The sequence below is a fragment of the Rattus norvegicus genome, chromosome 11 (assembly GCF_021556685.1).
Source record: "Rattus norvegicus strain SHRSP/BbbUtx chromosome 11, alternate assembly SHRSP_T2T, whole genome shotgun sequence".
Lineage (NCBI taxonomy): Eukaryota > Metazoa > Chordata > Mammalia > Rodentia > Muridae > Rattus > Rattus norvegicus.
In genome coordinates, this window is record NC_141544.1 from 91,669,500 (window position 1) to 91,692,874 (window position 23,375).

Below are 23,375 nucleotides of genomic sequence, written 5' to 3' on the forward strand. Positions count from 1 at the left end.
TCACAGTGGTCTCCTTCAGCCATTCCTATCTTGTAGTGAATTGAAGCTGTCTCCAAAGCTTGAGTTTGGCCACAGAGGCTTGTAGTCCCTCTCTGGAACATTCTCTCTAAGGTAGACAGGAATCTTTGGATGCAACATCCTTACCTCATAGATCGCACAGGTGCCACAGGAGAGCCTCACTTCTGCAGGATCTAAGAGCTCACTTTCTGTTCCCCTCTCCTGTTCACTGAGCCAAGGCGAGGATAGTTAGACTTGCTTATCAGTGTTCCTAAATCTGTGTAATTACCCAACTAGAAAATAATCTATGTCAACACGGTGTCTGCCAACATCTTATTATCACAAAGCACCCAGTGAACAGGGTGGCATATACTTGTTATCCCAGTACTGGGGAGACTGAGACCGGAGGATTGCTGAGAGTTTGAGGCTAGCCTGGGTGGTATCATGGATTCAAGAGTCCAAGCACAGCTTGGGATATATAAAGAATGACTGTCAATAAAACAAAAAGCCAGGAACGATGGTGCTGGCCCTCAATCCCAGCTCTTGGCAGATAGGGGGAGTTAGTTCTCTGAGTTCAAATCTACCATGGCCTAAAGGGAGAGGTATAGTACAGTTGGGGCTACACAGAGAAACCTGTCTATGAAATTGGTGTGTGTGCTCACACACACACACACACACACACACACAAGTACATACACAGTAAAACACAGCTGTGTACATACACACCTGCATACACACACACACATACACACCACTGCATACACACACATATACACACATATACCTGCAAACACACACACCTGCATACACACACACTTGCATACACACACACACTTGCATACACACATATACACATATACCTGCAAACACACACACCTGCATACACACAGACACACACATACCTCCAAAAACACACACCTGCCTACACACACATACACACAGACCTGCATACATACACCTGTATACACACCCATGTATACACACACATATACCTGTAAACACACACACACACCTGCATATACACACACACACACTTGCTAAACACGCAACTGCATACACATACATATACACACATATACCTGTAAACACACACCTGCATACACACACAAACACACACACACACACACCTGTGTACATTCTGAGAACCTAAGTTAAGCAACTATTCTCTCTACACACACACACACACACACACACACACACACACACATACAAAAAAAATCCCCCACTTTCCTTGAGCACTCAGACCCCACATTCTGGGACCCACCTATAACACCTGCTCCCTCCATAGATAGAGCCCTCAGTCCAACTCCCTCTGGTTCTCTCATCCTAACCCAACACAGAGCAAAAGCCAATATCCCTTAATAAAAAGTCAACAGAGCTCAGGGGTTATGGGGGAATGGATGACTTCTCACTGTTTAACTCTCTTTTGCTGTTCTGGGGCTAAAAGCTGATGGCTTCTGGCAATGATCTCCTGAGAGAGCAGCTGGGGATTAAGAAAAGGAACTTAGTTACTTAGGCTCTTTACTATTGACTCAGGAACCTCTTGCTGGCCAAGCAAGAGGAGCTTGTTAGGCCAGGTGAACCAAAGAAAAAGGAAAAAGGAGGAAAGAAAGGCACACACACAGACACACGCACACTGGATGACCCAGAAAATGCTACACTGTCACTTTATTTTTGCTCTTAATTTTTGTACTTTTTCAGAAAAAATTTAAGTCATATAATTATCAGGTAGACTCATTATAGCAGGATAATTGATTACATGGTTTTCTAAGCACTTTTACATTCTATAAGTTCAATGTCATCATGTCATATGTCATTGTGGCTTAAGGAGTTACTGCAGAATTGTTTACATGTCTTTCTATTAAGACTAGTACCGGACACTGCCGGAACCTGAAGGAAACAGACCGGATAAACAGTTCTCTGCACCCAAATCCCGTGGGAGGGAGAGCTGAACCTTCAGAGAGGCGGACACGCCTGGGAAACCAGAAGAGACTGCACTCTGTGCACATCCAGGCGCCAGAGGAAAACACCAAACGCCATCTGGAACCCTGGTGCACGGAGGCTCCTGGAAAGAGCGGCGCAGATCTTCCCGGTTGCTGCCACAGCGGAGAGGACTTAGGCAGTACCCCACGAGCAAACTTGAGCCTTGGAACTGCAGGTAGGACCAACTTTTCCCCTGCAAGAAACCTGCCTGGTGAACTCAGGACACACAGAGGCAAAATTCCTCTAAGGCCGGGCACTTCCTGTGTTTACCGGAAGTCCCACACCGGCGGATCCCGGACCGCAGCAGCTCTCTGCTCCCAAACCCCGTGGGAGAGAGACCTAACCGCCTGATCAGGTGGGCACTCCTGAGGCTGCAGAGCGGAGGAGACCACCAACACTGCCCACCCCTGCCCACATCCCTGGCCCAAGAGGAAACTGTATAAGGCCTCTGGGTTCCCATAGGGGAGGGCCCGGGAGCGGCAGGACCCCTGCGTCTGAGACACTGCCGGAACCTGAAGGAAACAGACCGGATAAACAGTTCTCTGCAACCAAATCCCGTGGGAGGGAGAGCTGAACCTTCAGACAGGCGGACACGCCTGGGAAACCAGAAGAGACTGCACTCTGTGCACATCCAGGCGCCAGAGGAAAACACCAAACGTCATCTGAAACCCTGGTGCACGGAGGCTCCCGGAAGAGCGGCACAGATTTTCCCGGTTGCTGCCACAGCGGAGAGGACTTAGGCAGTACCCCACGAGCAAACTTGAGCCTTGGAACCACAGGTAGGACCAACTTTTCCCCTGCAAGAAACCTGCCTGGTGAACTCAAGACACAGGCCCACAGGAACAGCTGAAGACCTGTAGAGAGGAAAAACTACACGCCCGAAAGCAGAACACTCTGTCCCCATAACTGGCTGAAAGAAAACAGGAAAACAGGTCTACAGCACTCCTGACACACAGGTTATAGGACAGTCTAGCCACTGTCAGAAATAGCAGAACAAAGTAACACTAGAGATAATCTGATGGCGAGAGGCAAGCGCAGGAACCCAAGCAACAGAAACCAAGACTACATGGCATCATCGGAGCCCAATTCTCCCACCAAAGCAAACACGGAATATCCAAACACACCAGAAAAGCAAGACCTAGTTTCAAAATCATATTTGATCATGATGCTGGAGGACTTCAAGAAAGACATAAAGAACTCCCTTAGAGAACAAGTAGAAGCCTACAGAGAGGAATCGCAAAAATCCCTGAAAGAATTCCAGGAAAACACAATCAAACAGTTGAAGGAATTAAAAATGGAAATAGAAGCAATCAAGAAAGAACACATGGAAACAACCCTGGACATAGAAAATCAAAAGAAAAGACAAGGAGCTGTAGATACAAGCTTCACCAACAGAATTCAAGAGATGGAAGAGAGAATCTCGGGAGCAGAAGATTCCATAGAAATCATTGACTCAACTGTCAAAGATAATGTAAAGCGGAAAAAGCTACTGGTTCAAAACATACAGGAAATCCAGGACTCAATGAGAAGATCAAACCTAAGGATAATAGGTATAGAAGAGAGTGAAGACTCCCAGCTCAAAGGACCAGTAAATATCTTCAACAAAATCATAGAAGAAAACTTCCCTAACCTAAAAAAAGAGATACCCATAGGCATACAAGAAGCCTACAGAACTCCAAATAGATTGGACCAGAAAAGAAACACCTCCCTTCACATAATTGTCAAAACACCAAACGCACAAAATAAAGAAAGAATATTAAAAGCAGTAAGGGAAAAAGGTCAAGTAACATATAAAGGCAGACCTATCAGAATCACACCAGACTTTTCGCCAGAAACTATGAAGGCCAGAAGATCCTGGACAGATGTCATACAGACCCTAAGAGAACACAAATGCCAGCCCAGGTTACTGTATCCTGCAAAACTCTCAATTAACATAGATGGAGAAACCAAGATATTCCATGACAAAACCAAATTTACACAATATCTTTCTACAAGTCCAGCACTACAAAGGATAATAAAGGGTAAAGCCCAACATAAGGAGGCAAGCTATACCCTAGAAGCAAAAAACTAATCATCTTGGCAACAAAACAAAGAGAATGAAAGCCCACAAACATAACCTCACTTCCAAATATGAATATAATGGGAAGCAATAATCACTATTCCTTAATATCTCTCAATATCAATGGCCTCAACTCCCCAATAAAAAGACATAGATTAACAAACTGGATACGCAACGAGGACCCTACATTCTGCTGCCTACAGGAAACACACCTCAGAGACAAAGACAGACATTACTTCAGAGTGAAAGGCTGGAAAACAATTTTCCAAGCAAATGGTCAGAAGAAGCAAGCCGGAGTAGCCATTCTAATATGAAATAAAATCAATTTTCAACTAAAAGTCATCAAAAAAGATAAGGAAGGACACTTCATATTCATCAAAGGAAAAATCCACCAAGATGAACTCTCAATCCTAAATATCTATGCCCCAAATACAAGGGCACCTACATATGTAAAAGAAACCTTACTAAAGCTCAAAACACACATTGCACCTCACACAATAATAGTGGGAGATTTCAACACCCCACTCTCATCAATGGACAGATCATGGAAACAGAAATTAAACAGAGATGTAGACAGACTAAGAGAAGTCATGAGCCAAATGGACTTAACGGATATTTATAGAACATTCTATCCTAAAGCAAAAGGATATACCTTCTTCTCAGCTCCTCATGGTACTTTCTCCAAAATTGACCATATAATTGGTCAAAAAACGGGCCTCAACAAGTACAGAAAGATAGAAATAATCCCATGCGTGCTATCGGACCACCACGGCCTAAAACTGGTCTTCAATAACAATAAGGGAAGAATGCCCACATATACGTGGAAATTGAACAATGCTCTACTCAATGATAACCTGGTCAAGGAAGAAATAAAGAAAGAAATTAAAAACTTTTTAGAATTTAATGAAAATGAAGGTACAACATACCCAAACTTATGGGACACAATGAAAGCTGTGCTAAGAGGAAAACTAATAGCGCTGAGTGCCTGCAGAAAGAAACAGGAAAGAGCATATGTCAGCAGCTTGACAGCACACCTAAAAGCTCTAGAACAAAAAGAAGCAAATACACCCAGGAGGAGTAGAAGGCAGGAAATAATCAAACTCAGAGCTGAAATCAACCAAGTAGAAACAAAAAGGACCATAGAAAGAATCAACAGAACCAAAAGTTGGTTCTTTGAGAAAATCAACAAGATAGATAAACCCTTAGCCAGACTAACGAGAGGACACAGAGAGTGCGTCCAAATTAACAAAATCAAAAATGAAAAGGGAGACATAACTACAGATTCAGAGGAAATTCAAAAAATCATCAGATCTTACTATAAAAACCTATATTCAACAAAACTTGAAAATCTTCAGGAAATGGACAATTTCCTAGACAGATACCAGGTATCGAAGTTAAATCAGGAACAGATAAACCAGTTAAACAACCCCATAACTCCTAAGGAAATAGAAGCAGTCATTAAAGGTCTCCCAACCAAAAAGAGCCCAGGTCCAGACGGGTTTAGTGCAGAATTCTATCAAACCTTCATAGAAGACCTTATACCAATATTATCCAAACTATTCCACAAAATTGAAACAGATGGAGCCCTACCGAATTCCTTCTATGAAGCCACAATTACTCTTATACCTAAACCACACAAAGACCCAACAAAGAAAGAGAACTTCAGACCAATTTCCCTTATGAATATCGACGCAAAAATACTCAATAAAATTCTGGCAAACCGAATTCAAGAGCACATCAAAACAATCATCCACCATGATCAAGTAGGCTTCATCCCAGGCATGCAGGGATGGTTTAATATAAGGAAAACCATCAACGTGATCCATCATATAAACAAACTGAAAGAACAGAACCACATGATCATTTCATTAGATGCTGAGAAAGCATTTGACAAAATTCAACACCCCTTCATGATAAAAGTCATGGAAAGAATAGGTATTCAAGGCCCATACCTAAACATAGTAAAAGCCATATACAGCAAACCAGTTGCTAACATTAAACTAAATGGAGAGAAACTTGAAGCAATCCCACTAAAATCAGGGACTAGACAAGGCTGCCCACTCTCTCCCTACTTATTCAATATAGTTCTTGAAGTTCTAGCCAGAGCAATCAGACAACAAAAGGAGATCAAGGGGATACAGATCGGAAAAGAAGAGGTCAAAATATCACTATTTGCAGACGACATGATAGTATATTTAAGTGATCCCAAAAGTTCCACCAGAGAACTACTAAAGCTGATAAACAACTTCAGCAAAGTGGCTGGGTATAAAATTAACTCAAATAAATCAGTTGCCTTCCTCTATACAAAAGAGAAACAAGCCGAGAAAGAAATTAGGGAAACGACACCCTTCATAATAGACCCAAATAATATAAAGTACCTCGGTGTGACTTTAACCAAGCAAGTAAAAGATCTGTACAATAAGAACTTCAAGACACTGAGGAAAGAAATTGAAGAAGACCTCAGAAGATGGAAAGATCTCCCATGCTCATGGATTGGCAGGATTAATATAGTAAAAATGGCCATTTTACCAAAAGCAATCTACAGATTCAATGCAATCCCCATCAAAATACCAATCCAATTCTTCAAAGAGTTAGACAGAACAATTTGCAAATTCATCTGGAATAACAAAAAACCCAGGATAGCTAAAGCTATCCTCAACAATAAGAGGACTTCAGGGGGAATCACTATCCCTGAACTCAAGCAGTATTACAGAGCAATAGTGATAAAAACTGCATGGTATTGGTACAGAGACAGACAGATAGACCAATGGAATAGAATTGAAGACGCAGAAATGAACCCACACACCTATGGTCACTTGATTTTTAACAAAGGAGCCAAAACCATCCAATGGAAAAAAGATAGCATTTTCAGCAAATGGTGCTGGTTCAACTGGAGGGCAACATGTAGAAGAATGCAGATCGATCCATGCTTATCACCCTGTACAAAGCTTAAGTCCAAGTGGATCAAGGACCTCCACATCAAACCAGACACACTCAAACTAATAGAAGAAAAACTAGGGAAGCATCTGGAATACATGGGCACTGGAAAAAATTTCCTGAACAAAACACCAATGGCTTATGCTCTAAGATCAAGAATCGACAAATGGGATCTCATAAAACTGCAAAGCTTCTGTAAGGCAAAGGACACTGTGGTTAGGACAAAACGACAACCAACAGATTGGGAAAAGATCTTTACCAATCCTATAACAGATAGAGGCCTTATATCCAAAATATACAAAGAACTCAAGAAGTTAGACCACAGGGAAACAAATAACCCTATTAAAAAATGGGGTTCAGAGCTGAACAAAGAATTCACAGCTGAGGAATGCCGAATGGCTGAGAAACACCTAAAGAAATGTTCAACATCTTTAGTCATAAGGGAAATGCAAATCAAAACAACCCTGAGATTTCACCTCACACCAGTGAGAATGGCTAAGATCAAAAACTCAGGTGACAGCAGATGCTGGCGAGGATGTGGAGAAAGAGGAACACTCCTCCATTGTTGGTGGGATTGCAGACTGGTAAAACCATTCTGGAAATCAGTCTGGAGGTTCCTCAGAAAATTGGACATTGAACTGCCTGAGGATCCAGCCATACCTCTCTTGGGCATATACCCAAAAGATGCCTCAACATATAAAAGAGACACGTGCTCCACTATGTTCATCGCAGCCTTATTTATAATAGCCAGAAACTGGAAAGAACCCAGATGCCCTTCAACAGAGGAATGGATACAGAAAATGTGGTATATCTACACAATGGAATATTACTCAGCTATCAAAAACAACGAGTTTATGAAATTCGTAGGCAAAGGGTTGGAACTGGAAAATATCATCCTGAGTGAGCTAACCCACTCACAGAAAGACATACATGGTATGCACTCATTGATAAGTGGCTATTAGCCCAAATGCTTGAATTACCCTAGATCCCTAGAACAAACGAAACTCAAGACGGATGATCAAAATGTGAATGCTTCACTCCTTCTTTAAATGAGGAAAAAGAATACCCTTGGCAGGGAAGGGAGAGGCAAAGATTAAAACAGAGACTGAAGGAACACCCATTCAGAGCCTGCCCCACAGGTGGCCCATACATATACAGCCACCCAATTAGACAAGATGGATGAAGCAAAGAAGTGCAGACCGACAGGAGCCGGATGTAGATCGCTCCTGAGAGACACAGCCAGAATACAGCAAATACAGAGGCGAATGCCAGCAGCAAACCACTGAACTGAGAATAGGTCCCCCGTTGAAGGAATCAGAGAAAGAACTGGAAGAGCTTGAAGGTGCTCGAGACCCCAAAAGTACAACAATGTCAAGCAACCAGAGCTTCCAGGGACTAAGCCACTACCTAAAGACTATACATGGACTGACCCTGGACTCTGTCCCCATAGGTAGCAATGAATATCCTAGTAAGAGCACCAGTGGAAGGGGAAGCCCTGGGTCCTGCTAAGACTGAACCCCCAGTGAACTAGACTATGCGGGGAGGGTGGCAATGGGGGGAGGTTTGGGAGGGGAACACCCACAAGGAAGGGGAGAGGGGAGGGTGATGTCTGTCCGGAAACCGGGAAAGGGAATAACACTTGAAATGTATATAAGAAATACTCAAGATAATAAAAAAAAAATAAAAAAAAATAAAAATAAAAAAAAACTTTATGTTTGCTTCAAAAATAAATAAATAAATAAATAAATAAAATAATTAAGCGAAAAAAAAAGAATATAGGGATAAAAAAAAAAAAGACTAGTACCTCCTTAAACATTTTTTACTTAGCTCCACAACTTCATTATAAATTTAAAACAATTTTTTTAAATCTCTAGAATAGTTATTCTTGTTCACTTGTTTTTTTTCTTCTGTTTAGGTCTGAATTATATCCTCCCCTCTTTTTCATTAATTTCGTTATTCACCTTACATCCCAATATCAACTGTCACTCTTCTCCAATACCACCTCACACAGATCCTTCCCGCCATTTCCCTCTCCCATCCCCTTCTCCCCTGACAAGGGGGATCCCCTGAAATCACCCCCTCTCCCCTGAAACTCAAGTTACTGCAGGACTAGGCATCCTCTCCCAATGAGGCCAGACAAGGCAGCCCAGTTAGGGGGATGGAATCAACAGCCAAACAACAGGTTTCAGGGAAAGCCCATCCTCCAGTTGATGGGTTACTGCCATGAAGACCAAGCTATAAATCTGTTATAAGCCCTGCCCTCGGTCCAGCCCATGCTTGCTTCCTGGTTGGTGGTTCAGTCTCTGGGAGCCTCCAAGGGTTCAGGTTAGTTGACTCTGTAGGTCTTTCTGTGGAGTCCTTGTCTTCTGATCCCTCAATTCTTCCCCCAACTCGTCCACATGACTCCCTGAGCTTCGTCCAATGTTTGGCTGTGGGTCTCTGGGTCTCTTTCCATTCGCCACTGGGTGGAGCCCCTCAGAGGACAGTTATGCTAGGCTCCTGTCTGCAAGCACAACAGAGTATCATTAACAGTGTCAGGGATTGGTTCTTGCCCTTGGGATAGCTGTCAATTGGGGGCAGCACTTGGTGCGCCATTCCCTCAGGCTCTGCTCTATGTTTGTCCCTGCACATCCTGTAGGCAGGACACTTCTGAGTGAGGTAACCAAGGCCCAAAAGGGCATGCATGGTCTGTACTCACTTATAAGTGTATTCATTTTCATGCTCTGCTTTTTATTGACTACTGAAGCAGGAGAGACAGCCCTGCAGCAAACACTACTTACAAAGATACCTTCAAGCTTCTGCCTAACACTCCACCCCAGGGGTCTGCTTGGCTTTATTTAATCTTCCCATATTGTTGATCTTGTTTTTAGTGTGTGTGTGTGTGTGTGTCTCCCACGGGCATGTGTGCATGTGTGTGCGCGTGCTTAGGGCGGGATGTGCTCGTCTTGTGGAAGTCAGAGGATAACTCTGTGGAATCAGTTTTCTCCTGTCCAGGGGGTATTCAGACAGCCAATGCTCTCTGCCATTTCTATAGTTTTGAACACTGCTTGCCTGCACTTCCTATATAATCAGATCTCCCTCCGATGGGGTTGAAGCCTAGGCAGTCATAGTCTCATAATTAAATTTAAGTTTTTTAGGATTTAAGAAGACGTTTGTAGGTCTAAAAATGCTTTTAAGTTAACCATTACACGTTATGATAGAAAATGATTTAGGTACAAAACTCTAAACTCAGCGAGATAGGATGGATAATTCAATACTTTATCCAAAGTTGTCAAACCCAGATGGACTGGACTTTATGAATGTAAACCTTACCTAATAGTTTCCTTAAGTGCTTCATATCTGTTCCTACTACATGCCATTTATTATTGTAAAAGAAAGAGCCTTCTTGTCTGGACAAAATGGGAAATGTGGCAGTTGGTCTGGTGTTGCTACCTGTTTAAATGCTAAATACTGACCCCCACTCCCCCAAGACCTGGCTGCCCTGACAAGCAGATCTGCATGTACACCATGATGCTGTGTGAACCTTGCTTCCAAGTTTAAAACTATTTGTTAAATAAAGGTGAATACAGCCAATTACTGGAGAAAATAGAGGTGCGGGTTCCAGATAAACACCAGAAGGAAGAAGAAGACAAAGGAAAGAGTAGGTTTCCATTAGCTATGATGGACCAGGCACATTTTCCTGAGTGAAATGTACCATAAGGAGAAGGTGGTGGTACAGAAATAATCCTGGTAGACACAAACAGCAAGTATTTGGGAGCACAACTGGGGAAGTAGGTGGTCCAGTTAGAAAATTAGATTAGTGCAAAGCTAAATAAATAATTCAATGTCTGAGTCTCATTCATTTGTAAGCTAGACCTAGTTTATGAGTCTGTGTCGTATCCATAGGACATAAGAATAATTAACATCAACATATGCCACTCACCAGGCTCCTACCCACTGTCACCCACAGGACAGGTCCCCAGATGTATCACCCATCCAGAGTAACCATTGTAGGTCTATGTGGCTATAGAGAATTTATTATTTCCACTCTTCTCCACAGTTTTTGTTCATTCTCCAGTGGCCTAAAAGAAAAAAAGGCCATCTGTCTAAATCTTTCTTTGTGATGACAATATCTAGCAGTGGTGTTGTTAAATGTGGCTTTTTAAAATGAAAAAGAAGTAAAAGCAATAAGGATGTTTTAATAGAGTTTTTGTTTTGTTTTCTTTAGATTTATTTGTTCTTATGCATGCAAGTGCTTTTCCTGGATGTGTGTCTATATGATTGGTGTCTGCAGAACCCAGAGGACAGCAGCAGAAGCAATGGGACTAGAGTTACAGATGGTTCCAAGTGTCCATTTGGGTGCTAGAAACCCAACCCAGGAATTCTCAAGAGTAGCAAGTGCTCTTAACACTCAGCAATCTTACCAGCCCATTAACAAACTTGTGAGACTTGAGAATGAATATTTATGTGACCTTGTGATTGTTCCCTCGAGCCACTGATGCTCACAGGACAGGGGAGAGGCAGAGTAAGTCCTCTAAGGTTGAGTCATGATGTGGAGATCTGTGGCTACTTGTTTGCCACCAAGATGGATGCCATGCCTCAGGACCAACAGGATGAGCTTCCTCTTTGATTCCCCCCTCAGTTTCAGTGTTTGCCTGCTCTTTACATAAATCAGTTTAACCTCTTAGAACATCCCACTTCCACACTGCTGGCTGCTAGTTGTTCCTGCTGCTCTGGTGCCCCCCACTGCCTCAGTTTACCCACCTTGTGGAAACAGCACCACATGTACTTAAGAGGTTGCTGTGGAGAATCAGTGTGCCCACACACAGAAAGCGCTTAACAGAGCAGCACACAGTCGGTGCTTACACATGTCTGCCCACTCTTAGTGATGAATAATATTTGTTGAATAGCTTTGACTTGGCCTTCACTTTAGCCCCCTGTCCTGAGTATCAGGAGCTATTGTGTGAAGCTAGAGCTCACCCTGATGTGTCCCTATGGCTCTGAGAGACTGACTGCAGGGGATAGCAACTGCTACACAAGCTCACAGAGCCAGAGTAGAAATCCTGGTCTCCTAATTGGGAACCCAGTGCATGTTACAACTGTGAATGAGCACAGTGCTTAAACAAACACGTGCATGATGCTGACATCCTATCTAAGAGGGGAACTCCAGCCAGGGAGAAGAAAGGCTTGCTTCTCAGGCAGATAATACCCTCTCGCCAGTGCAAGGCAAACATCAGGTACTCATGCTCAATCCAGTGTTTCTTTAAGGTGCTTATTGTTAACAGCTCCTTTGTATAATGTATCTAGTTTCCATCTCCTATATCCAGTGCCATCAATATTTCCTCATTTTAATAGAATGAAGCACCTGCGGAGGGAGGATGAGTGGCAAAGTCAAGATTTATACTGAGGGCCAATAAAGCTGAAATTACCATATTCTTCCTAAATTAGACCTTGAACTCAACCCAAATGTCTTCCTGTTGTCTCCCTGTGGTCTGATGCACAAACTTTTGTTGTTTACATGTATACCTTCTAGTGAGTTGACACATGCCTGTTTAATGATTGGCATCTTCCTGATTCATGTGTCTTTCCAGGAACACAGATATGGTGTGGGTCAATATTCTACATATTACAAAGTTTTCATCTTTCATGAACAGGCTCTATAATATAAATAATCCCCTTGTAATTAACCACAACACCAAAACAAACAAACAAACAAACAAACAAAAAACCAGTATCTGATGAGTGGGCAAGTATGTTGGTATATATATACAGAATAGAATACCATAGATGTATGAACAATTATACTTTGCAATTTGCAACATGGAAGGAACTGGAAACCAGCTGGTTAGTGAGTGCATCTAGGCACGGGATATCAAAGGCTGACAGGGCTGATGTCACCTAAGCTAGGAGCAGGACAGGAGTCATCAGCAGTTGGAGGCTGGCATAGGACAGGGCTGGCCAAGGATTACTGAATGACAGATAGACTGGAATGGACACAGAGGACAATGCTGTATTGTTCACAGAGAATGGCTAAAAGGACTTTGAATTTTGTCACCATGAACAGCTGATGACTGTCTGAGGTGACAGGTGATTCTGATTTAAACAAGTACCTGGGAGCAAAGTCATTAGGTGTACCCCACGCTAGATACAAATTTCATACTTGGTCTATCAGTTTTCCTGTCTCATTTATATTTTATAGCACCCTGAGGGTTGCATGGGTCAGGCTGGGGCTTTTATATAAAGAGCATACTCACGGTTTCCTCAGCGTTCTTGAAGTCGCAGTCCTGTCAGGTGAGGCCTCTCTGAACAGGGCAGTTGCCCTCCTTGATTTGATACTTGAAGGAATAAAATGTTTCAGAGCCATCCTGAGGAAAGCAAAGGTGACACCTGGAGTCACTCAGGGAACCCAGTAGCAAGTTTGTGGACCCTGACATCACAAACACCATTCCTGATCAGACTCAAGGAGAGCCGTGTTCGTTAAAATGTGTTTATTTTTATATAAATATTTCCTGGAGGAATGTTTATCATGGTTTCTAAGTGCACAGCCAAAGTTGTCAAATCAGTGACCAACCCCTCTTTCCTGTCCCAGCCTGAGGACCCTGTAAGATCTTAAGATGGCAGCATTTGTTAAAATGGCGGTATCTGTCAAAATGGCGGCACCTCAGATTGGAGCTGTCACAAGAAGCTGTTCAAGGTGGTGCATCTCCTTTCTCACACCAGCTGAGCTGTCCTGCAGAAACTTGTATAGTAGTTGCACCCTCCGCAGCTCCACAGATACAGAGCCTCAGCCAAAACTGCCTGTGACTAGGAAGGTCTTCCCATGGGCCCAATGCAGGAAGAAGGAGGTGGGGGAAAAAGCAACCAATCCAGGAGCAGGAAAAACCCACTAGTTTAAAATCCCCAAGCTTCCCACAAAAATCCCACCAATCCTGTAATCCTTAAACAGGAAAATCCACCAATCTCTGAGCTCCCTAAATTCATGATTTGAAATCCTCCAATCCTCAATCTGGAAATCTCTGCCTTGAAAAGCTGTGCCTCCTAAGAAATCCCACATAAGGCCTGTCCTTTGTCCAATTCCCTGGATTCTTAGTTCCTTTCACTGGATGTCTCAATACATCTGTCTCATGAGATTTGCTGCCTGGTGTGTAAACAATTAAGCTTTACCACTTGCAACATGGGAGGAACTGGAAAAAAGCCAGTTACTGGAGGATCTATGCACAAGACACTGATGCTGACAGTGGGTGTTGTCACAGAAGCTAGCAGCAGAGCTGTAGTGACTATCAGAAGACACCAAGAAGCAATGAAGAGAAGGGAAAAATGAAATGGATGAGGGTCTGAGGCTCCTCAACTCCTCAGCTCAGTTAAGGATACCCCCACCCCCAGGGGAGTTGCAGCATCACTGCTGAAGAGGGTTTGTCTGTGAGCTTTGTGGTTCCTGAACTCCCTTGTCTCAGTTTTCCTTTCGATTGTGACACCGTCCCTCCTTATAACTGTCTGATTCCTGAGTTCCCTACCTCAGGTTTCCCTTCCACTCAGAGATGTGTGGTTCCTAGGTTTCTGAGTCCCAGGATACCTTCCCATCCGAGCAGAAACACATGTTCATACTATGCTTATATTCTTAGTGATCTCAAAGCAGTAGCCAAAGTATTATCCCTGCCCTCTTTTATGTTAACCCTGGTTTACATGGATATATATGGATTCAACATGTCTGGCTGAAGTTGGACATAGGACAAAGCCTGTAATCCCAGTAGTACACTTGGTGGATTTAGACAGGGGAACTGTGGTTCAAGGCCAGGAGAGCAACAGAATGAAGCACTGTCTCAAAATCCCCAAGAGCCATGGCACAGCTTGGTGATAGGATATTTGACTGACACATGCCCAGGGCTGGATCCCAGAGGGAAGGAAGGCTACCAGGACATTGTACAACAAAACTCCTATGGGGCCTTTTTGTCAGTCAATGGAGACACTAGGAGATTGTAGCCCCAAGTGCCAGGAAGCAGTACCACAGTTTAATCTCCTGAATCAAACAAACCTGTGTCCATTAGGGCTTTCTTTTTATCCTCATGGTGTCAAAGGAATGGATTTTTTTCCTGCTGGAATAACTTGGTTAATCCAAAGAGAGTATTTTAAAGTAAAATGTATAACATTATTCATTTATCTTTTTGAAAGCTTTTTCATTTTAAGTCTATGACTGCTTGCCTGTATGTTTCTATGTATGTATGCATGTATGTATGTATGCATGTTTGTATGTATGTATACATGTGTGAATAATACATGTATGTATGTATGTGTGTATGTATGTGTGTACGTATGTATGTATGTATGTATGTATGTATGTATGTATGTATGTATACTACAAAGGTGCCTGGTGCCCAAGGTGGCCAGAAGATGCACCATAGTCCCTAGAACTGAATGTGTTACCATGGATGCTGGGAACAGATGCCAGGTCCTTCCCAAGAATAACCAGTATCCTGAACCACTGAGCTGTCTCTCCAGCTTGTGAACTCTTTAAAAAGAGTCCTGAGCTTGCTTCCTCAGTACCACATAAACCTAGCATGGCAGCCAGGGAGATGGAGGCAGGAAGATCAAATTTTAAGGTCATCATCAGCTACACAGCAAGTTCATGGTTAGTCTAAAGCTACATGACACCCTGGCTCAACTCTCCTGTTCCCCAAAACTAAAGAACTAATGGAAACATCTATTAACCTCAAAGAATCAGCTATACACACTCGGTGCTAGATATTTGGTCCAAGCAATAATGCCAACTCCCTTCTCATCCCCTGTATCCATCCCCATGTGGAACTCTCACTTAAGGCTGGGAGATGGCGGAGTTCACAGATGCAGTGGATTCTCCTGCTGCAAGCTGACTGAGATGCTGGAGTCCCACCATGCCTGTCTCTTTCAAACATCTCAATCTGCTGTGGTTTCGTACTTCCTGGGACACTGCTTTCATGATCACCCAGGAAGCTTAAGGACCAGCCATCTCCAGCCCTCTAGCCCTGTGCCTGAGAGCACCAATTACAGGTAGTTTCACAGGAAAACTGTCACTCACCTTCTTAGTGCCCTCAGTCACTCAGTACAACACAAACTGCCACTTTGTAACCCAGCGTTACACTTCTTGAGAGCAATATCCACAGCCTGAAATACAGTCTCATCATTGCAGTCCATTTCCTGGGCGCCTTCTTCCTGCGCTAAACTTGGCAGGAGCCTGGAGCAGAGGAGCAGGATAGTAATTAGTTTCATGATTAAAGATTCCCTCTGGAATTGAGGAATTGTTTGCCAAGAACAGGAAACCAACTCAGAAGCTGCTTTTAGCAACCTCCAGTCTCTGGTCTCCTAGTGTCTATCTGCCTCACCACTTGGGTCCCTATTAATATTCCTGCAGACATTAGTTCTTTGTCCTCTTCTCAGAGAACAAATATGACTCTGCTCACTGTCCAAGCAGGTTTCAGGCTGGAACATTGCAACACAGAGGTTGTTGACCTGATTGTTTGCCTTTGGAAAGAATGTGGGGGTGCAGAGCACATTTCTAAAATGTTACACAACAAAAAGATATGCCCAAATTGCATATTCCAAGAGTCAGTAATATTAATAATAAAATTAAAGCTTGTAGGGTGGTGGTGGCACATGCCTTTAATCCCAACACTTTGGAGGAAGAGGCAGGCACATCTGTGTGTTCAAGGCCTGGTTATCTACAGAGTTCTAGGATATTCAAGGCTACACAGAGAAACTCGGTCTCATTAGGGGAGGTATCGATTCCCTAATTGGTTGTTGATTGTGTCACTAAAGATGGCAGAAGCCAATTGCTGGGAGAAGGGGGAAAGGTGTGACTCTGGGTCCCAGGAGGAAGAGAAGGGGATGAGGCAGAGCATAGGAAGTCAAGGGGAATGGGGCAGGATATTCTTCACCCAGCCATTGAGTTATCTGACTAGTTTAAAATATTAAGGCTGTCTGGTGTTTTCCATCATCGGCGACTCAGGTGGAAAGGAGAAAGGGCACAGCAGGGGCGGTCATTGGCAGTTTGGAGCTAGCTGCGAGAGGTTGAGGGAGCTCAGAATGAGCTTTTGAGAAAGAGCAAACATGACATTAAAATTACATGCAACAAAGTTGTGTTTTACTTTAATAGGCTTATTAGGGTTGGAGATTTACCACAGCAGATCTACAGAGTTCCAGGACAGTCAGGGCTACACAGAGAAACCCTGTCTCAAAAGAAAAAGAAAAAGAAAAAAGAAAACAAAACAAAATGAAGAAAACCTTAGTCCTGTAACAGACTGAGTAAAGACTCTGATTAAAGAGTGGCATTTAGTATGCTCAAGCTTATAAACTGTTCCCCAAAAGCAACAATGGCGGGCAGACCGGATAGGAAGTCATGTGCTCCTCATCGACAGGTTATCCACTTTCTAATATGCAAAATTAATACAGACATTTATAAAAGTTTGCACAAAGCTACTACATTTATAAGAAGCACAAAAGTGAATACAGTAGTAGTAGAGAATAAATGATATATTAAGTTATGGTCTAATCAGGGAACAGCCAGAGTCATGACCTAGGAATTTGTACAAATATTTGAGTCTCAGAGTCATTATTCTGGGACCCTGGGGTTGAGAGGAAAAACTCAAGAATTACAGTTGGCACCCAACTTGGGGCACAAATCAGCAACCCTGGACATAAGAATCCCATGCTCTACTGAGTGAGATATATCTTAGAATAGATATTTTTAGCATAAAAACAGAGTAAAAATTAAAAACACATATAGAAAATGTTTCTGAATTGATTCTGAATGGAAAAATAAGACTTTGTCAATTTGCAAGCATGGATCCAGTAGAGACAGTGGTACCTTTTACTAATGCTGAAATGGCCTCATTATAGGCAGAAAATGCACATTGACAAAGAGCTTGGAGTCAGTTTTTGGGAAATATTAATAGCAAACACCTAAAGAGCAAACAACTTTATTTTATAAAAAGAGCCAATTGGATTTTCCCTCATATAGTAAAAGGGACTTCAATTTCTAAAGCCTCTATAATTCAAACTGATGCAAATAAATCAGGACACAGTATGAGTCACAAACATAAATAAAGTGGTTGAGAGTCCTTATGATTCAGTTAAAAAAATCAGTTATATGCAACTCTTATGGTGTTATTAGATTTTTCAAGAATCTCTTAATATAGTAACTGACTTTTAATATACAGAGAGAGTTGTTGTGCGTATAGAAACTCCTGAACCTAATTCCAAATTTACTTAACTGTTTATTCAACTACAACAAGTGATCAGAAATAGGAACCATCCATTATATAAAATATGTAGGAGATCCCATATGGATCGGCCAGGGCCTTGACCACAAGATAATGATGAAATTGAACAGCTATTGATAGGAAATGTTCTAACAGTTTTGAAATTTCATTAAAAACCACCATGTTAGTAGTTAAGGTTTAAGCAAAAATGTCCTATTACTTGGAAACAAGCCAAGAAAATTATAAAGAAAAAGTCTACTTATTTCTTATAACTAAATTCCATTATATGCAAGAAGTAACCCTAAAGGTACTAAAAGAAATAAAATTTTGCAAATGGATGTGTTCCATTTTGCAGAGTTTGGTAAATTGAAATATGTACACTATACTATAGACATATATTCAGGATTTCAATGGGCAACTGCTTTAAGTTCTGAAAAGGCTGATTCTGTAGCTATGCATTTATTTAAAGTTATCACAATTATGGGAATATCTGTACAAACTGACAATGCTCTAGTATATGTCACTAGTAAAATGGGACAATTTTTACTTATTATAATATAAAGCATATTACAGGTATACAATACAATCCTATAGGACAAACGGTTGTAGAGACATTGAATTTTATTTTAAAAGAGCTGTTTAACAAACAGAAAAGGGTTACAAAGACCCCAGGAAATAGAATACATAGTGCATTATTGATTTTTTTCACTGTTCAAGGTTTATTTGGTGTTTTCATTGGTATGACACTTGAGTGGTTGGTTCCATCATCCATATGCAGCTCTTACATTTCACATAATATTGTAATATGCACTACAGACACATATAATACAAAAAATATCCTGTAGAACATTTATGCACAAGATATGCATAATGGAGTGGAACCAGGTTAAAACTAACTGGGAACTCATTGCATGGCAATGCAGCAAGCTCACAGGGTAGTCAAAACTTGCAAACAGTTGACAGTGTGTCTTGGAGACAGTGGGACGTCACACTAATTAGGTTACCACTATGTCGCGCCCACCTCGGCCAGCAAGGAAGACGCAACATGGTCGGATTCTTCACAACAGCCTTTATTGTAGGACCACCTCATTGCTGATACGGGGACCTTGAGAGGCAAAAGCGCTCACCTTATATACACAACAGGCTGGGGCTATGCTAATTGTCCTTCAGGGATTGGCGGAGCATGAACCACCCCATTAGCATGGTACCGCCCCGACCAGATTGACGCCAGGTGCAAACCCGCGCATGCGCAGTACTGTTGTTCATCACAGGAGGGCGCCGGATCACCTCATTATCCTATGGCCAGCCTGGCAAGGGGACAAGCCTGTGCATGTGCGATAAGTTGTTTACATCTAGACGGGGCTGGATGTCGGCGCCATCTTTGTTTTACCGCACCGCTCCCTACATCTCCCCCTTTTTTGTTTAATAAAATGACTGGTCAAGATCTGGGTGTCACGTCAATCTTGTCATTGCTCCTGTCTTAGGTCGTTCCTGACGATGACTCGGCCTTACCCGTCGTTGGGTTACCCTATCGACACCAGGCCCCATGTCTTAGGTTGGTCCGAGCCCGAGGAAAGTTGCCCGTCTCTGGATACAATGACTTCACTTGATAGTGACAAAAATGATCTAGGGCGAACTATTAATTTTTCAAAGAGGCCAGCCATATGTTGGGAGAAGCACCATTTTCAATGGCGACCATACCCTGGTAAATAATCACTTTGTGTCTGGCATGTTCTCGTTGTAAACGGCAGAAGAGCTGTCACGCCCACCTCGACCGGCAAGGAAGACACAACATGGTTGGATTCTTCTCAACAGCCTTTACTGCAGGACACCTTCATTGTTGACACAGGGACCACGAGCGGCAATCATGCTCGCTTTATATACACAACAGTATGCTAATAATCTCTCAGGGATTGGTGGGGCACGGATCACCCCACTATCACCCCACTACTTGTCCTCCAGGGATTGGCAGAGAATGAATCACCTCACTAGCATGGTACCGCCCCTCATTAGCATATTAACAGCCAACTGACACCAGGTGCAAAACCTGCGCATGCACAGTACCGTCATTCACCACTGAAGGGCGCCCTACATCTCCCCCTTTTTTGTTTAATAAAATGACTGGTCTAGATCTGGGTATCACGTCAATCTTGTCATTGCTCCTGTCTTAGGTCGTTCTCATACAAACTCGGCCTTACCCGTCGGTGAGTTACCCTATCGACACCAGGCCCCATGTCTTAGGTTGGTCCGAGCTCGAGGAAAGTTGCCTGTCTCTGGATACAATGACTCCACATGACAGTGACAAAAATGATCTAGGGCAAACTCTTAATCTTTCAAAGAGGCCAGCCATATATTGGGAGAAGCACCCTATTTAATGGTGGTCATAGCCTGGTAAACAACCACTTTGTGTCTGGCATGTTCTCTTTTTAAACGGCCAATAAGCCAGAGACATACTCCACATCCCAGGAGGACAATAGCTCCCCAGGCAAACATGCCCGCCCACTCCTTAACAAGGGAGAAAGCATTGGTAACCCATGAGGTAAAGTCTTCAATTGTGATGGGGTCCAGCCTAGTGCTGTTGAGAACAGCAATCTGCATCAGCAATTGTCTTGATAGTTGCTCTGCTTTCATGGACCAGTTTCCTTTCAGATAATTCGAGATTTCTTTGCTCTGTTGAGAATGCTGAGAAAAGTTAGCTTGAAAAGGAGTAATGCGTAAACCTCTAAAGGAGGAAACACAAGACAGCTGTGTCATATGATACAGTGCTTCAATTTGTTCTTGAACTAAATCTATCCTTTGATTGGCTAATAGAAGGCCAGATGCCAAATGGGTATTAAATTCTTCTTGTATCTCTAGCACCACTGCAGTTCTTTCTACAATCTGATTGACAGTCTCAGCCGTCTGTACTTGTTTAGTCATGGTTATTGCGGCTGTAGTAGCTGCAGCAGCAGACAGCACAATAGCTGAAATTATAGCTGCCGTTATTCCAAATTCTCTTCTGGCTCTTAGCAAATTAAGAATAGGAAAGCTATCTGGGTTTGCCTCCACTGGGATTGGCACAAAGGAGGGAATCATAACCATCACTGTGGTGTCGTTGGTGCCATCCCAGCATTCAGCTAAATAGCAGACTACATCAGAGCTATTACAATTTAAAGCACCACTGCTTACATTAGTGCTTATCAGAAAGAAAAAAGGTGATCTAACACATACTGAAGTACTAGTGGCAGTATCATTTGCCAAGAGGTTATTATATTGAATATTGATCAACCTGGTATCATTTTTTCTGGTAGCTGAAACATTATACAGTGTGAAGTTCTCACCCATCAACCTAGCAAAGGGGGTTAGTGATGTATATGCCCCTTGCTCATTGGACAGCATCCATTGAAACCAAGGCCAGAGATTTTCCATGCCAGACTTATTCTGTTTCCAACTAAATTGTGTTTTGCTAAGAGGTGGTGAAAACTCAAATCCTGGCAAGATTTGTTTTGCTCTATGAAATGGACTCTGACATGGGGTAAAATCAGGTGGGAACTCTTAATATGGGGGGCAAGTGGGTAAGACTCTACGATGGGTAGAGTTATCCTGTGTATAGTTACCTTGCCCCGGGCGTGATGGAATGCTACAGTTATGCGTCATAATCAGTGTTGTAATGTTCAAATCAGCAGAACTACTGACTGACGTGTTCCCACTGGCTGAAGAGACCCCCTGGGTAATTTGACTCAAAGCAGCCAGGATGATCCCGGTGGTCATTGCACTGTCACTCATAGGATCCAACCAATTAGCTAATGTGGTTCTGCGCAACCAAACACAGGGCAGGGAAGATTTCTTAACAGTAAAACATAAGGTATGCGACAGAGAAAAGTTAGTGGCAGCATACCGTTGGGGCGTTTCTCTATTTGGCACTATACAGGGAACATCTCAGACACAGGAGGTGGAGAAAAAGGTTGGCAAAACAGTAGAATTGCCATGAACTGGCTTGGGTACTGGCCAGGATCTGGCAATAGCCCATAAGATAAGTGACTCAGCCTGTATTACCATTCCCAGTAGTAATAGTAGGGTTCGTAATCTCATCTTCAGGAAGAGCAGAAGGCACTTTTCTAGTCAAGTGCTCAGGTACCCAAATTGGATTTTCTTGATTCTGCGGAAAAACACAAATGCCTCCCCTAGATCTCAAAATCACGGGATCTGGGCCACGCCATTCATCAGTTAAGACATCCTTCCACTTTTCTTCTGCATTAGTTATAGGTGTATTAGCAGCATGGCGATCCATGACAGAGCAGCCATGCACATCCAAAATTAAAAAATTTAGAGTAAAAAGAGCTAAAGAAAGTTGTTCTTTTGGTGTTCAGCCACTGGCAATTCCCTCTTTTTGTTTTTGTATAAGCTCTTTTAAGGTACGATGTGCTCTTTCCACAATTCCTTGACCCTGGGGATTGTATGGTAATCCTGTAGTATGTTTGACCTGCATTGTCTGGCAAAATGCCTGAAAGGACTTTGCAGTGTAGGCAGGCCCATTGTCTGTCTTGAGACTATCAGGCTTTCCCCAGGCTGCCCACGCTTCTAAGCAATGACTAATGGCATTACGAACCTTTTCACCAGTCATCAGAGTGGCATGTATAATACCGGAACAAGTATCAACAGAAACATGAGCATATTTTAAATTTCCAAATTGAGATATGTGTGTGACATCCATCTGCCAAAGCTTTAGCGGGATCAGACCACGAGGGTTAATCCCCACATGAGGAGGGTGGTGAAATTGAACACAATTCTGGCAACGTAACACCACATCACAAGCTGTAGTCCTAGAGATGTTAAATTTTTGTTGAAGAGTAAAGGCAGGAACACGAAACTTTTGATGAAATTCTCTAGCGAGATCAACCAGAGCTGCATGAAAAATAAACTCTCTACGAGTACTAGCATCCACCAGGGCATTATTACTGGTCATGGGACCAGGCAAAGTAGTATGGGCTCGAATATGTTGTATGAAAAATTTATTTTTTCTGGCCCAAATCAATTTTTGTAATTCTAAAAGAATTTGACATACAGTACTAGTTGACCTAATTGGCCCTGTAATTTCAAGTGAGCGCACAGCATTAACTACATAAGCAGAGTCAGAAATTAAATTAAAAGGATCATGAAATCTTTTTAAAACTTCCAATACAATTTTACATTCTGTAATTTGGGGGGTG

At 42.6% G+C, this 23,375-nt stretch overlaps 1 long non-coding RNA gene across 3 annotated transcripts; it reads right to left on the reverse strand.

Moving 5' to 3' along the window:
* Window positions 1-1,704: 1,704 nt before the first annotated feature.
* On the reverse strand, window positions 1,705-16,405 carry LOC108352357 (uncharacterized). Of its 3 annotated transcripts, XR_015633639.1 has the most exons (5): window positions 16,008-16,387; window positions 13,206-13,320; window positions 10,899-11,037; window positions 8,775-9,479; window positions 1,705-1,864 (listed from the first exon to the last, which is right to left on the reverse strand). It is a non-coding gene; the product is annotated as an uncharacterized LOC108352357 (long non-coding RNA). The 3 variants fall into 3 exon arrangements; XR_015633640.1 differs by lacking the exon at window positions 13,206-13,320 and having other exon boundaries at window positions 16,008-16,383; XR_015633638.1 differs by lacking the exons at window positions 10,899-11,037; window positions 13,206-13,320 and having other exon boundaries at window positions 16,008-16,405.
* Window positions 16,406-23,375: the final 6,970 nt, after the last annotated feature.